This window comes from Macrobrachium nipponense, chromosome 4 (assembly GCF_015104395.2).
Source record: "Macrobrachium nipponense isolate FS-2020 chromosome 4, ASM1510439v2, whole genome shotgun sequence".
NCBI classification, from domain to species: domain Eukaryota; kingdom Metazoa; phylum Arthropoda; class Malacostraca; order Decapoda; family Palaemonidae; genus Macrobrachium; species Macrobrachium nipponense.
In genome coordinates this window covers 15,386,609-15,400,559 of record NC_061100.1, presented here as the reverse complement: position 1 = coordinate 15,400,559, position 13,951 = coordinate 15,386,609, and the positions used below count along the sequence as shown (strand labels likewise).

Here is a 13,951-nt window from a genome sequence, read left to right as displayed (position 1 = left end):
CGACGTCTCTTAATTTTCTACCGATTTATGCTTTCGTATTTGTTTTTATTTGATGATGTTTCAGATTCAGCTGGCCTTATGCCACCACGGGCTCTTGCTCCTAGAGTAAACCGCAAAGTTTTACAAATCAATGTATTTTCGAGTAGTATTTAACTCTCCAAAATGAATCAAAGAATTCTCTTATAGATGTATTAATCTTGGTCGTTAATGGTGCATACTGGTATTTGATAGATATATATCATGGAAAAGAAAGTAAGAATGGAATAATTTTTTAATTCCTTTATTTTGTCATCAAGTTTTTGAATAAAATTTGTGTTGTATTTGCTTTTGCAATTAAACGTAAAGTAAATTTTATAATATTTTGACGGGTCACAGATTTTTTAACAAATTTGTATTGATTTGGTAGATACGCCAAGTGTGAGAACATAAAGCAACGTTTGTGAGTTCGAATGCTCCATCAAGTTATTTTTTTAGTGAATTAGTTTTGACTCGAGATTGACTTGACACAAGACGAAGCTAGGAGGTTAATGCTTTTACCAACTTAAGAATTTAATTACTATGAGTTTCAAAAGTTCAGAAACTTAATGATTAAGGCAAAGAATTTTGCACCGTCATAGAAAATGCGTCCCACTGGTCTTTATGGGTAACAGTTGTAAATGGAAATTTCATTTAGTATGTCATTGATTGATAGATTTAATATTTAACCATTATGAAATATTCAGATTTATTATTTTTTGAGTGATTTGAATTACTGTCTTTCACGACAGATATTCGTGGTTAGTATCGAGTCGTAGATTTTGTAAACAAAACTAAACATCCAATTGCATATGTATTAAGTAAAATTTGAGCATCATCAAAAATTCTCTCTTTTCATTTGATGATTCAGGGTTACGTCTTCGTGGAAAATAAGTTTAGAACTTTCTGAATAATCAAACAATTTTTTTCTTTGTCACCAACTGTGATCCAAGTTAATGTTCTCACTCTTGAATATTTATGATCATTCATATAAAGTAAAAAATTCTGTAAAATTTCGTTGGAAAAATAACACTAAAGCTAATTTCCATAGAGAATTTATATGATACAAATAAAAATTCTGAAGCGATTCCATTCATGTGTTCTAGTACTTATCAGTAAGATGTTAACACACGAAATTACAAATACCAATTTTTGATAATGTGGAGTTTAATAGTGACTTGTATTCTTTAACGAGTACAGAGACAGTTTCGGAAATTTTCCCTCCGACTGGGATTTCTCGCTGGTGTCCTACAGCAATCAAAGTAGTTCCGATTATTTTGCCTCTTTCTTTCCTGTTTTATGGAAGCTAAGGGTCTGTAAACATCATTCAATATCAGCTACATCATCCTCTAGCCCCCATCCTTGCCATAACTTGTGCTGGTAAAGTTCCTAACTTAGTAAGGATAACCTTATCAATTTTTGCAATTTCCAACTGATATTACTTTTTCACCTTCTCCTGTTCTTGCCTATGGAGCGTTTGAAACTAAATGACCCCATTCATTTATTATAGTTAATTCATTTATTATAGTTAATAATACAACTGTGGACTCCATCCGAGGCAGGTTTCTTAATTCTGTCTACTCTCCAACCATGAACTATCTTTGCAAGGCTGCTAACAGGATCGGTGTAGCCTACTGTAGAGTAGGTTTAATGTTTTCCTAAAGTATTGCTTTAATTCTCTCAAATTTTGGTTCATTCTATGCCTGTGTGCGGACATACCGATCCGTGTCTCCTCCTACCCCTAGATCAAGCTAGGTCTGACCCTGCTTTGTAATTTAGGTATGTGTATCTGTTCAATCCAGTTTTCCAGGTTGTACGTAACCTGGCCGTCCTTCTTGCCCCAAAATTTATCTTTGTTGTTATTTGCATGTAATTGATGAGCAACTGTAGCTGAAAGGTTTAGAGAAGTTGGTAGTAGCTGTGGAGACATTTTCCACTTCTGTATTTGGCTTCTTAATTGTACGAACAGGAGTTAATTTTTTAAAGGGTTTATTATTATGTAGTCTTTTTCCTGGGCATCTACTAATCAAGGCCAGCTAACTGCTAATTCTTACACACACACACACACACACTAGTTATGATCACAAAGTACAAGTACTACCAACTGGAACGTGCCTCAGTGGCGTGATCGGTATGGTCTTGGCCTACCACCTCGGTGGCCGCGAGCTTGATTCTTGGGCATTCCATTGAGATGTGAGAGATGTTTATTCCTGGTGATCGAAGTTCACTCTCGACGTGGTTCGGAAGTCACTTAGGCCGGCCACTCACGTCAGATGGGATTTGTCATGCCCGATCGAAATGGGCGGGGTTTAAGCAAGTTTGAATGGGAGTGGGGCGTTTTTTTTTAGTCAAGTCATATCTGATCAAGCCCGGAAGTCAAGCCGGATCGACAAACCTGCTAGTTGAGGTTTGAATGAGCAACTCACAGTCCGACATGACAGTCAAAGGGATTTTTTAGATTAAGTCGTTCAGAACTGATAGTTTGACCGTGAGTGGTGTCTTTGACGAGGCTTGATGAACTAGGAGGTTCATTCACCATGAAACGGCACAAAAGAGGATATCGTTCAACATGACAGACTTTCGATAGATAAAGAGTTCTGGACGGGGTTCGTCGAGATTTATAAGTCGTGGCAATATCTGTGGAATATAAAAAGTTAAGAATATTTTGACAAACACAACAGAAATGCAGCTTATCAATCGATATTTGAGAAACTAAAGAAAAAGTGTCCTGATGCAACGAAAGAAATGGTGAACAAGAAGATAAATAATAAATATAAGACCTTCATATCGGAAAGAATTAAGGAAAGTAGAGACATCAAAGAAATCAGGAAGTGGTGCATAAGACGTGTCGTCCCTTAGACATGATATACGTATATACGTATTTTTCCTTTTTCTTTACATACTGAATTTTGTAACATTTTATATAATTACAATTTACATTATGAGTGTAAACAAGATTAAATTACTTAAAACTTTCATTCACCACAGTGATGTTGGAAATTGAATGCCCTAGCGTTTCTAGATCCTGGAGTAACGACAAGGTTTCAAAGTACCAAATTACGTTATATATCTATATCAAATATATATATATATATATATATATATATATATTATATATAACACATATACCATAATACATATACATATACTTGTATATACATATACATATATATATATATATATATATATATATATATATATATATATATATTACGTGTGTGTGTGTGTTTAATAGTAACGTATATTATACAATACGTAAAGCAATCTCTCAAAACAAAACAAAAAAATGGTGCCTTGCTCAGGACGTTTAGTCAGCTATAATCCAAAGTAAAAGAAAAATAAGAAAATAAACGAAATGAGAATATACGCTAAAAAGCTCCTAAATTATATATGATTTGAAGGAGAACTTCCCTCACACCCTTATAATTTTCTTGTAGGTACTAGGTGTTGATTGCGAAGTAGCGTAGTGTAATGACTGGTTACGCAAAGATTTATTACCTTTTCACTTTTATAATTTCCAACACTAATTTTATACACTACAAACTGTTTGGTATATTTGTAGAAGAGTCAATTATTTTGAGTTTCTAAAAGCTAGTTTATTTTTTATCAAAGATACAAATATGTAAACATGAGTTTTATTTATCTTGATTATGTAGTCTTTGCAGAGAGCTGTCCAAATAGCTTAGCATGTCTCCAGCATGAATGACTCTTCCAAGAGCTTTGGGCGATATGGCCACACTCAATTTTATATCTTGATAAGAACAGTCAGTCGCTAAGTAGCGTAATGTGGCACTTAGCCTTTCATAGGGCGTTGTGGATTTAGTCATGCATGTGTCCTTTTGCACGACCGTTATTATCTTCCTACAAAATTTAAGGTTGCCTCGTCCACCCTTACGTTTATCATAGCAATCCCTGGGAGCTACCTGTATTTCCTTTAAAAGCAATAAATGTGAGATTTTCTTTCTTCAACAACCAATCATTGTCCCAATATTCTTTTTCGTGGCTTTTTTTTTATTGTTATATTGGCTGCAACGGCACAGTCTGAGCATATATGGTTCATTATCAGATATTCCCTCCGCCACGTCCGAACTGTGTGGCTGCCAACTCAAGACTGACTACTTTGTTTTGTTCAGACCGGGCAGTAACGTGAGTTTACAGTAATTTTTTTTTTTTTTTTTTTTTTGGTCTCCTCCGACTCAGTTCTCACCGTACGACCAGATCGACTGTGAGTGGCCCGCCTTAAGGCTGTTGGTCCCGTTGCTGAATAACCACTGGTGCCATACAAACAAGCAAACTATTAACTGGATCCTTTTGTTGTGATTTGCACTCTGCTAAAATTCATTTCATGGACTATACCGTAAATAATGTAACCGTTCATTTGTTGTCCTTGAGACTCTGAACCCCCAACCCTGAAAACATTGCTGCAGCATTTTATCCTAATACAATTAAACTGGTTGATCAATGACTTTTATACAAAAAAAAAAAGAAAACACAGCAGCTACTTTTATGTTAAACGACATTTCCGTGTTACATCCCTGAAGATGAGACATAATAAATTTTTTTGATTGAAGACGTCGTGCTGGAGTGGAATTTTATTCTTATTATAGTTACCCATAAAGACACTCGCACCGTTTTCTATCACGACAAAATATTCATTTTCTTTATTTTAAAAGTCTATATCTATGGAATAGCCTCCAGTTCCGCAGCCATTCGATAAAATGTACTTAATATTACCTTTGCATGTTCATCATTCATGGGTAATTTCAGTTAGCTTTTACTTTTTTTATTAGTGCAAGGCCTTCCATTATATTGGTCCGTAGATGCCGTCGAATGTTTTCTCATAATAGGCAAAAGCTATCAGGAGATTTTTAAAATCTCTTACGTTGCTGCACAATGTCATAGCGCAATTATTTGATATTCGATACAGTTGTCTTCCATAAAACCAGCCCGTTCATCTCTTAAGTTATCCATCAGTTTATTTCTCTGGTCTGTGGAGAACAAGCATAGTGAGTAGTTTCGTTAGAGCCAAAGCAAGTTATTAGCCTATATAGTTATCACATTCTGCCGGATCACCATATCCGTACCTTCCGATTGACGGTCAAGATTACTGAGTGACCCATAGAATGACAGTACCAGAGCTCGAGTTTGGATAGATACCAATATTATTATTATTATTATTATTATTATTATTATTATTATTATTATTATTATTATTATGCGTAATTTAATCAATTTGAAACTAGCTTCAGTTACTGTCATGACATTTTTCATCTGAAATATAAACTAGCTCAGTGTTAATGTGCATAGCTATAGGTAGGTATGCCCCACGATATAAAAACATTATTATATTGTGGACATGTCTCATTAACTCGGAAAACCGGGGTTTTTAATAAATTCGCGAGGTCAGAATTGTGTGTTGACATCAGCAAGTTAAATTTTGCATTCACTGTCTCCTTGTTAGTTAAAGAAGAGGTCAAACGATACATTTAGTCTTGCGAGTAATCTTATGTCCATTAGTTGTTTCATCACATTTTTTCCGCTGCCATGGCTGATGTTCTGGGATCGTCCTTGTGTTTGTGGTCATAGCAGATCCTTTTAGGTTTGTACCTACCTTAGTTTTTTTAAGAAACAGTTCTGTGAATCTGCCCTATGTTATTCAGCACCACGGAACTTGTGTAGTTATATAATTGACTTTTGGCAGTTCTTTTCTTGTTGAAATTGTTCGATACGTAATTTAAAGTTCATTTTTATCCATTGGATAAGTTACTTTGAAATTGTCTTCATTCATTGGCCAAGTTAGTTGAATTCTTTTGCAATATTTAGTATTGTTGAATCTAGTAGTTTCCTTTACTTTCTTAGTTCAGTCACAGACTTAACAGTTGGGTAGGCGCGAGGCCTTGCTTTATCACGAGGGTTAGACAGACCCTTCACCCTCATTTCTTTCTTTCTTTCATATCTCCCACGTAATTGTTGTTGATCCATAGTAGACATTTTCAGTATGTGGCAGTTCATTACCCCTTCCCACATTTTCATCTGTACTGCAATATTCACATCTTTCATTGTTCAAATTTCCTCTGTTTCAACTTAACTCAGTAGTCTTGTTTTTGCATGGAAGTCACTTGTAGCTGTTGAAGGTAGCAACTTTGCTAACTCTCATATTGAATTGTCACCTGTGTATGGTATGGCAGCCTAGTGTATGTATGTCCTTACTCCTCTCAGTAGTTACCCGCGGATGCCACTCTGCCCAGGCATACTCACGGTCTAGACTCTAGACCGTGGGCACACTACTCACATATTATGTTACCAGGACTGCTCCAAAACCATACTCCCTGCATACCCCCTGTAGTTACTTAGCTGTTAAGCCCTGTTTTATTTATAGGTTTCAGGCATAATGCCAAGAGCTGGGGCACAACAAAGCCATTCGATGCTTAAACGGAAATTGACAGTGAAAAGGATTACGGGCTGCTCGGTGAGCAAGAGCCCGTGCTGGCACAAGGTCAGCTTAATCTAAAACAACAGTGGAAAGGTTTGAAATGTTGCACTATGAATCAACTGTTAGGAGAATGTTGAAAGTAAGTTGGAAGAAGGAGAATATGAAAGGAGGTACAGTAAAAGGAATGAAAGTGGTTGCAGCAAGGGGCCGAAGGGACGCTGCAAAGAACCTTATGTAATGCCTACATTGCACCGTATGAGGTGCATCGACGGCACTACCGTCCTACGGGGAATAAGCCCTGTTTAGTTGTGATAGCCCGGTAACTTAGACAGGATCATCTCCGCTCATTCCTCCTTCCTTGACTCGGCGGCGTTTGACGGAAGCGTGGATCCCCCCCCCCCCCCCCCCCCACCCCCCCCCCCCCCCCCCCAACATGGGCGCCCGCAGCATATTTTCCAAGAAGGGGCATATATATATATATATATATATCTATATATATATATATAGATATATGCAGTGGAATTGCGATGCCAATAATTTAAGTAATTTAAGTGAAGCAAGATGTGATAAAGGAAAAAGTACAACGTTACACTGACTTTTTTCCTTCAATTCCATATTCTGTTCAACTGAATTCAAATATTCATGGAAGGAGCAACGCTGTTATATAATGCATACAAATATCATACGATATAAAATGTACCTTTAATTTACTTAAACTGAAAGAATTTATAATGTAAAATGGAAAGGAAAAGTGATGTAGTTAAATGTAATATATATAATTTTTTTTTTCCAGGATTCCAGGGATGGGCAATGCCCCCTTTTGCCCGTATGTGCGGGCGCCCATGGATCCATCCCCATGTCATAAGCGCGTCCCGGTTTTTTTTTTTTTTTTTTTTTTTTTTTTTTTTGTTTTTTTTTTTTTTTTTTTTTTTTTTCTCTCTCTCTCTCTCTCTCGTCTCTCTCTCTCTCTCTCTCTCTCTCTCTCTCTCTCTCTCTCTCTCAAAGGAGCGGCTGGAATTTGTATCACAGTGCTACCAGCGTTTGAAAAATCTTTCCGGTTCTTGAAAAATTAACTCAAAGCTTGAAAGGATAATGTGAAAATTTCCTAATTCTTTAAAATGATGTTCAGAAAGTCCAGAAACATAATCTAAGGGAAAATGAAACCAGGTTTTGGTCAGACTGCTCAGTGTTCTTTTCAAAACTTTCTTGTTAGAGATATGCGAGAGGTTTCGTTTAAAAGAAGACATTATCATTGCTATGTTGGACAACGTGGAGCCAAAGGAAGCCACAAGTACTGAGAGACAGCTGATGTCAATCATTAAACCTACCCTGAACTTCCCTACTTTAGTGTCTAGCATCAGCTTGATCAGACTTACAGGAAGAATGAAGGATCCTTTACTTTGGCAAAGGAGACAATGCATCTCATTCTTTCTCAGGAAGTACCTGAAATTTGGCAGAATTTAAGGAATATATTAGAGATGGAAATGGCCAGTCCACGTTCAGTTTATTGTCTGACTTCATGTGTTGCCTCCTTGTACTGCCACACTCTCCAGCCTCCTGTGTTCAAAGAATATTTTCCCAGTTAAATCTGGTGAAGAAGAAACAAACTCCGCTCTTTTGATGGCATGTTTTGTCGCCTCTTTTTGGAACATGGTTTCAATTCTAAATCCGCGCTTTCGTGATACATGCGTGATCGGTATGGTCTTGACCTGCCCCCTCGGTGGCCGCGAGTTCGATTCTTGGGCATTCCATTGAGGCGATAGAAGTTCACTCTCGACGTGGTTCGAAAGTCACGTTAAGCCGTTGGTCCCTTTGCTGAATAACCACAGGTTCCATGCAACGTAAAAACACCATACAAACCAACAAATACACCCCCTTGACAGTAGCTATAACTTTTCTTCTGAACTTTCGAGCCAAGAAAAATGATGATTTCATGATGTAATCTATGTTTATATAACACATACATACATATGTATATGTATATGAATATAGTAGCTGGTGGAAAACAAACTCGTTCTATAAATCATATAGGGTCGACACGGTAATTAGGTTGATCTCTTCTCGCGCTGGTAGCATTCGTGATCAAATCAAATGAGAATTTTGTGGTAAATGAAGAACCCCTTTAAAAATTGAATGTTGTAAATTACCATATGTTGATTATATATATCTGGTTTTATTAAAATGAAGAAAAAATTAAACCTACATTTTTTTCTCGAAAATTTAGTTCCTCCCACAGATTTCGAAAGGACCACCTCCCTTTCTCTTGGGATTAGTAAGGGAAGGCTTAGACAATAACTCAAATTATATTTTCCGGTGTTTTATGGGTTCGACGTAGTCTGGTATCCATGGAAAAAATGTGCATTTTATAGTGAATTGATAGTTCTCTGTCTGCTTGAATCTCTACGGAACCATATACAGGAAATCATATTTTTCCTAGATTAGGTCTAACAGTAGTCGCGCCGTTTTCTTTTAGTCTCATATGGCAACAACACACATCAGTCTATCTATGGTGGTTGCGAAAACTTCGAGCCAGAAACCCTGTGTGTGTGTGATGATGATAGGAGGATATTATGTAAGGGTTACAAGAAGGGGGTTTAGGGAGAAGGATAAGACGAAAAGTGGAGGGGAAGAGACTAAACGCCGTGGGTGAGAGGAAGGGAGGGAGGGAACGACCGATGGATGGGTTGGGGGGGGGGGAGGGGTTGGAGCCGGGAGGGAGGGAGAGTGATGGAAAATTATTAAGGTTCGGCAATTCTCCCGAGTTGGGTGCAGCCAGGGTCCGAACTCCGTGCTCGGCGACTTTAGGCTGTCATTTTCTGTTGTAATTTTTGTGTGCTCAGACAGGGTACAGAGTCTCTCGGTTCTGTTGACCCAAATCTCTCTCTCTCTCTCTCTCTCTCTCTCTCTCTCTCTGTTGCAAAGTTTAGAATGTTTAGACTAAGTCTTATAAATCTCGAAAACATTCTCATTTCTCTTGAAAATCATGATAACGTACAAGAGTGAACCATAACAACTTTGATCGCAATTTTTAAAAGTTCAAACCTTTTCTGCTTTCTGCGGTTTATTTATAGAATTCGTAAACTTGCTGGCTTTCAAAAGATATATTTGCCTTAAGAATTGTTTTTTGCACCATACAATAAGCTTGGGTTATTGCTTGATAATAATGAAAATAAGTTTGGCAAGGTTAAATGCAAGTTGTTGGCAGTTTTGACATACGTGCTTGATCATTTTGTTGTTTAAAAAGATTTTTTTTTCTTACAAAACAGGTTAGCATTGTTTTTCCTTCCAAAATACACTGTTACTTCACAACAATCTGAACAACTTCGGCTAAATCCTTTCCACGAGAAAGTGCAGAGCAAGCTCCCTCACGCGAAATAGATGAATAATTAAGGGACTATTATTATTATTATTATTTTTTCACAGGAAACAGAGAGTTGGTGAACTGACACTTTTTTTACGTTTCAAACATTATGAGGGATAGGAAGCGAATTCTGTATCGCAACCTAATCGAGATGTACAAATACTGGTAAAAAGTTGAAGCATATGAAGCAGCAAAACCAAAATATCTTGTCTGACGGTAGATGACCCGGCCTGAGAAGTCCCAGTAGCTTTTAGATTCTACGAAATGTATCCCAAAGCAGAGGAGCCCCTAGTGGAGGGTTGTGGAACCCTTAGGAGGAGGATGTGTCCCAGAAGTGGCAAAGAATACTAATTTTTTTTAATTGCTTTAGATTAAGCTAGCCTTTTGCTGGCACACGCTCTTACTAATGTAACAGCCTCTAAGACCCAGCATCAGCACATTACACCAAGCAAGTCTGTTCAGTGAGGACAACTCACATGGTGGTAGTCAGGCATTGCTGCTCAATGAAGTGCCAATGTTTTGGATTTAAATTTAATGCATTTCAAAGAAGGTGACCACCTGGTAAAAGTCTGGACAGCCCATGGGGAAAGGAAATACCCCTTAAATGATATTTCAGTCTCTTCTATTGAAATCAGAGACAGGCAAAGTTTTCACTCCTGCATGAAGCAGAAAACAGAATTATACACCCTTGCCTCTCTTGTTTGGTTTATAATTTTCCAAACGGCCAAGGGCATGAGGGTTGTAGCCCCATGTGTTGCACTGATATCGCAAATAACCCAAGAGAATAAATTCCTAATTTAGTTTTTGATGTGTTGCAGAAGAGAAAAATGCATAATAGTTATTTTGTTATATTTTATGTGGAGAAAGCTAGATGATTGGCACTTGGCGAGACAGATCTTTAGGCAGTGTAATTTTAGTTTGAGAACACTTTGACGGTGACTGTAGAAAATGGAAGAGCTCATGGGAGTTTAAGAATTGGAAGATACCCAGGTGGATGAGAGGCTGACGAGGGTTTGTCTTAGGGTAAAGGAATGGATGCAATGGGATGGATAGACGAATGGTTTTAATTGTCTCATAGCCTATAGATAAGGTTATGGCTACTCTAGAAGAATTACAAGGTTATAATAATTGTTGGCTTAGTTTGAATGATATGTGATAGGATTTTGATTGAAAAAATAAGATGTATGACAGGGATCGATAAGGGGAAGAACAGTCTGTATGTGTGTGTGTGTGTATTTATTATAAAAGGAAAATTTTTCCAAGATCCAGGTGTTTGGAAGTAAAAGGAAAAGTCTGTAGTTGTCGTATACGGATCTAGGAAAGTTTGACAGAATCGACAAAAGGGCAATGTGGTGGGCATTTGAGATGTATGGTACAGATGATAAGTTACTGAGGCCACCTAAAAGTTTTCGTGATGGAAGCAAAGGATGTTATAATGAATAGATGAGAGAATATAGCTGAGGAGATGTTTGCAGATGATACAGTACTGATTGTGAATTGGGAAAGACGCGGCAGAAACAAGTGAAGGAGTTGGAAAAGGTTTGCAAAAGTAGAAAGAGGAAAGTGAATATGGGAAAGAGGAAGGTTATTATACTAAGCGAAAACCAGGAAAATACAGCAATGAACTCCATATGGATGTGTTGGAAGAGTATCAGTTTTTTATTCATGTAGGATGTAAGTCTAACTAATGAACGTGGAATTAGACAAAAAGGCAGATCACAGAGTAAGTGAAACAAGAAAGGTAGCAAGATGTGTCTGTCAGGTTATGTGGTATGTGAAGACTTTTTCTTTTGTGTGTATCCACCATTGTCTATGTTGCATTTCAAGATCAGATGATATCTTTCATGCACAGTAATATTCTGGAACTTTAGGTGTTAAGACTGAAGGCAGAAATTGGTAGTGAAATTTCAGAGAGAGACTGATAAGCATCACTAGCACCCATGTGGATATTGCCAGGCTCAAGTTACCCAAATGTGATGAGAAATGTGATGACATAAATGCTTTCATAGAGCCAAGGTTGGCCTGGGGTTGCGAGAGCATATTACTGACAAGTAAGTCTCTCCAGTTTTTTTTTTTTTTTTATGCCTCTGATAAAACTTTGAATTATACCCTGAAGATGGCTCTTATGAAAAGGTAGGAGATGATTGAAGAAGGATTTAAGAAGAAATTCCATGAGACTAAACAAGAAAAAGGTAAGACCTCATACCAGTTGATAGCCAGGGTACAGAGTTATTCGACGGGCAGATTGGAGCAGCTTAGTTCAGAAAAGAATTTGGTGATTTAATGGAATTGCTCTTCAAAGAATTTATATAAACAAGAATAAATAGATAAATAAATAAAAATAGATAAAAATAAATTGATCAATAAATAAAAATAGATAAAAATGAATAAGAATAAATAACTGTTAGCTCTTTTTCAATCAGGATGGCACAATATTCCTTAGAGAAGGAGTACCAAAGGAGATTGGTGAGAAGGTAAAGCTTGTAAGTAATCCATAGAAGCTCTTCGGAAGAAATTGTTGAGGTCTAGTAGGAGTATCCATAAACTGAAGCACCACAAAATGACTGAGCAGAAGCAGACAGACAAGAGTGAGGGTATGTTCATTGTGTCATAAGCCAGGGTGCTTGGCCAAAAGCTGTATGCTTATAAAGAACAAGGACCAGCAGGAAAAGGCAGCCAGTATACTACGATAGAGGAAGAACCAAGGCAGGTGACCACTTTTATGTTTTGTGAGGATGGCAAGCTGAAGCCCGTTGATGGAACTGAACTACCCGTTGTGTTACAAGGATGCAGGCTCAAGAAGCAGAGTAAGAGACACCAAAATTCACCAGTTAGCGAAGTTATGAAGGCAAGGAGAAAGTGACTGCTACAAGATACAGGTTGCACAGGTGTAGTTGTACATAGAAGTTTGATAACTGATGGCAAAATGGCTGTTAAGAAATGGGTGTATGCACTTATTGAAAGGAGTAATCATAGAGATCCAGTGTTATGTGCCTATGTATTTCCAGTTACAATTTTCTTGGAAACACTCGGGTATAGAGGGCCATGAAAAAGTGGTTAAAGCTAATTAAAGCATGTCAATTATGATTGTCTTTTTGGTTTTGCTAGCTGTTTGTTTGAGATATTTCATGTCTGGATGGGTTGACCAGGATTACATAGTGTCTGCCCTCTGTGGTAGTGTGTGTGTGTTTGTGTGCCAAAACTTATGAGAGCTGGAGGAAGGTATATAAATAGCTGCCTGTGGTTGGTGCAGCAAGACAAAACAAGGGTAGGGAAGAGCAAAATACTAGAAAGGCAAGGTAAGTCACAAGTTTCCAACCATCTCACACAGATGGAAAGAGGAATTGTACATTGCTGAATGTAACAAAAGCATTTTAGTGCTTGCTTCAGGAAGGAGCCATTCAAGGGGCTACCACTGCTTCAAGTGTTATTGATACCTGCCGTGAAGATGATGTTGCGTAAGTGTAGCAGATGAATTTAAATTTTTGTTGATACTTCAGGGTTTGATTATACCAAGTATAAAAGCTTAGGTCACTGCCATTATCAAGGCTTGCCACTCAGAGAATTACAGCTTTAAGGATGCAAAGGTGTACATGTTAGAGGACCACTGTTGAACTAACTTCGTCGTATAGAAGTGAACTATGGCTGTTAAGTACATAATACAAAATAAAGTTTGAAGTCGTTCAAATGAGTTATTGTGTAGTATATGTGCCGCAAGAAGTTTAGTGAAGTATTGGAAAGAAGTCTTTGTAAAAACAGGAGGCGTGAGTGTGTTTGAATGCCACTGTTTGGTGAGCTTTCTCTGTGGGTGTATGAAACAGCACAGGTGAGGTATAATTATTATGGAGTGAACATTGTTTTATTTTTCCCTCGAGTCACCTCTGATTTTTCTGTTGATTCTTCAGTTACTGAATAAAAGATGAACTTCGCAGAAATATATATATATATATCTATATATAGACATGTATATGTGTGTGTGTGTGAAAATCTGAAAGAGATTAGGAAATAAGTGACTGGACAATAGACAAGAATTATATCTGACAACGGACAGATACCACTTTAAATCTGCTGAAAATAAAATACGTTATATTAAAAACAAGAATGTAAGGTTCCTGATTGACTGTAGCCTACAGGAATACCCA

The 13,951-nt window shown here is 37.4% G+C and overlaps 1 protein-coding gene across 4 annotated transcripts in view; it reads left to right on the top strand.

Annotated features, from left to right (window-relative positions):
* Positions 1-13,951, top strand: part of LOC135210728 (zinc finger protein Xfin-like) — an 89,193-nt gene that overhangs the window by 31,819 nt on the left and 43,423 nt on the right. The window lies entirely within an intron of this gene.